We start from the raw sequence: 3,067 nt of genomic DNA, 5'->3' as shown, positions 1-3,067 counted from the left end.
TGAAAATTTCCTTAGACAACATTGTTTGTCATTTCAATATGCACCCTTGTGCACAATACGAGATCATTTGAGAAAACTATGCCATGAATGTGGCCATAAGATTGATCATCTCGCTTGAAAGGTATCAATCTTCACACATAATAGCTCATTTTTTATAACATTTTTTAAAATAATTGTCGTATTACAAGTTTACAATTTTTCCTGGTAGATTGGTCACATATAATGACACAATGTAAAGGTTTTACAATTTTTGGATATTTTTTAAATTTTGCATGTCCATTTCAAAATGCGGTCAAAACAACGGGCATGCCCGTTCTTAGCTAGTGATTGAATCTTGGAATTGATTTATTGTTTATGTGATTAAATGAATACTTATATACCTATAAATGATTTTTGCAAAAAAAAAAATCAACCTATGGTACAACTATAGTTCAAATTTGACCCGGTTCATCCTGAATCGGGGGAATTTGTATTTTTCACGAGAGGTGACTCAAATATTTTGACACACAATCATCTTCTTAATTATAAATTAAATATGATCTAATATTTTAAAAAAATTATTCGGTCCAAGTTTGCAACAAATATATGGTAGGTCCTTAAAAAACTCATTTTGGACACTCAAAAAATGGAAAAATAATTTTCCGTCCAAAGAAAATGAAAACTTCCTTAGACAACATTGTTTGTCATTTAAATATGCACCCTTGTGCACAATATGAGATCATTTGTGAAAACTATGCCATGAATGTGGTCATAAGATTGATCATCTCGCTTGAAAGCTATGAATCTTCACACATGATAACTCATTTTTTAAAACACTTTTTAAAAATAATTGTCGTATTACAAATTTATATTTTTATTGATGGCTTGGTCATATATAATGACACAATGCGAAGGTTTTACAATTGTTTGATTTTTTTAATTTAGCATGCCATTCCAAAATGCGGTCAAAATGACAAAATGCCCGTTCCTAGCTAGTGGTTGAATCTTGAAATTTTTTTTGTCTATGTGATTAAATGGATACTTTTGTACTTACAAATGATTTTTGTAAAAAATAAAAAGCAATCTATGATGCAGCTGCAGTTTAAATTTGACCCGGTTCGTGCTGAATCGGGGGAAATTTGTCTTTTTCATGAGAGGTGCCTCAAAGATTTTTCCAACCAACCATTTTGTCAATTGTACATTAAATATGATCTAATATTTAAAAAAATGATTCGGTCCAATTTTACAACAAATATATGGTAGGTCTTTCACAAAAAAACTCATTTTCGACACTCAAAGAATGGAAAAAGAATTTGTTTGATTTTTTTTTTAATTTTTTGGGGTAACTTGGTCACTGATAATGACACAATGCGAAGATTTTCTAATTTTTGGATTTTTTTGGAAAAAAAATCATGCTCATTTCAAAATGCGGCCAAAACGACGGGCATGATCCTAACTAGTGGTTGAATGTAGAGAAATGCGAAAGTTTTTCATGTAGAGCACTTCTTCATTTGAATCTATCTTAATAATGGTTTCTTCCGTGCCAAAATCAGATGTCAATAAGGTCTTTCACAAAAAACAATCTTTGTCACTCGAAAATAGAAAATACTTTTCTTGTAAAAAAGTATTTTCAATCAATTATGAGCAATTTAGATGGTCATAACGTCTTTAAAGTGTTTACTGTGTTCCGACTAGACCATGAGGATTGCACGCGGATCATGCATCGATGACCGTGGGATGATCCCAGATCTAACGGCAGCCCTCACCTCCCTAGCCAAAACCCTAGCCTTTTCCTCCTGGACTTTTCCATCCACCCCCCCCCCCCCGCCTCCTTTCTTCCTCTCCTCGCGTAGTGAGGGTTGGATTCCTCCTGGCTCTCTTCTCCTTCCTCTCTTCCTCTCCCCTCCCCTCATGGAGTTCACCGCCGCCACACATGGACTCCCTCATGTCCTCCTCCTCCCATCCCCACCCCTCCCATCACCAGAACGGAGAGAAGAGCAGGAGGGAGGAGATCAACCGCAACCCAGCCAGGGCTAGGGTTTCGTGTGGGGTGTCGTCGGCGGTGCTGCGGGAGACCGTGGCAGCGTGCATGCTGGGCGGCTACGACATCTCGGCCAATACTCGCGTCTTCGTCAACACCTTCGCCATGGGCCGGGACCCGGAGATCTGGGAGGACCCGCTCGAGTACTCGTCTGAGCGGTTCGAGGTGGTCGGCGCCGGCGGCGAGATCGACCTTAAGGACCCGAACTACAAGCTGCTATCGTTCGGCGGCGAGCGGAGGGGTGCCCGGGGTACACGTTCGCGCTAGCCACGGTGCAGATGTCGATGGCCAACCTGATGTACAACTTTGAGTGGGTGCTGCCCGCCGACGTGCGCGCCGAGGATGTGAGCGAGGAGGAGAGCTTCGGGCTGGCCACCAGGAAGGATCCGCTCTTCGTCGCCGTCAGGAAGAGCGATGTGTACGCTTTCAAGGGGGAGGAGCTCAACAAGATTTAAATTGTTTTTTCTTAGCAGTAATTTTTGGTCATGCAAGTAGTAGTAAATACGTGGAGTAATTAAGAGTTTTCACTTCTTCAAACAATGCAAATAAGAGAGCACACTAGGTTCTAGGCAGGTAAAATCGCAAGGAAGGCAAACATTAGGTAAAATAAAATGGAGCTAGCGTTGGTGCCTATAGGTGATTTGTTGTGGTAAATGACGTGTGTGTGTAAAATTTTGTTGTTAACTTCTGAAAAAGTCGTTGTTGTTTCAACCTACACTGTAGCTTATTGTTGAACTGAAAACAGACTAAAAACCTGCTTTGTAGCTCATTTCCTAGTACTGTTGAATGATGTTCCTGTTGTTTTCTCCGTGTTGTGAGTGTATAGAGTTCTCCCTCGTGGGTTGTGCAATCAGCGTGCTATCTCAGTCCATGTATAGGTTCCAGTTCAGTTTTCTTGAGACCTCGCATTGTAAATCCGACCTCTCTTTCTTAGAGGTGATACCAATTTTTCCCTATTTAAATAAAGTTCAGCCACGGGCCTTAGAGAGTAGTATGGTGTTGTACTTTTGTTAACTAGACAAACAAAGTTTTAAATTTGGTGAACAT

At 40.0% G+C, this 3,067-nt stretch overlaps 1 pseudogene; it reads left to right on the top strand.

Annotated features, from left to right (window-relative positions):
* Nucleotides 1-1,912: 1,912 nt before the first annotated feature.
* Nucleotides 1,913-2,475, top strand: LOC123397162 (annotated as a pseudogene).
* The last annotated feature ends 592 nt before the right edge of the window (nt 2,476-3,067 follow it).

This window comes from Hordeum vulgare, chromosome 5H (assembly GCF_904849725.1).
Source record: "Hordeum vulgare subsp. vulgare chromosome 5H, MorexV3_pseudomolecules_assembly, whole genome shotgun sequence".
Classification (NCBI taxonomy): domain Eukaryota; kingdom Viridiplantae; phylum Streptophyta; class Magnoliopsida; order Poales; family Poaceae; genus Hordeum; species Hordeum vulgare.
The sequence above is the reverse complement of the archived record's forward strand: the minus strand, read 5'-3'. Positions and strand labels throughout refer to the sequence as shown.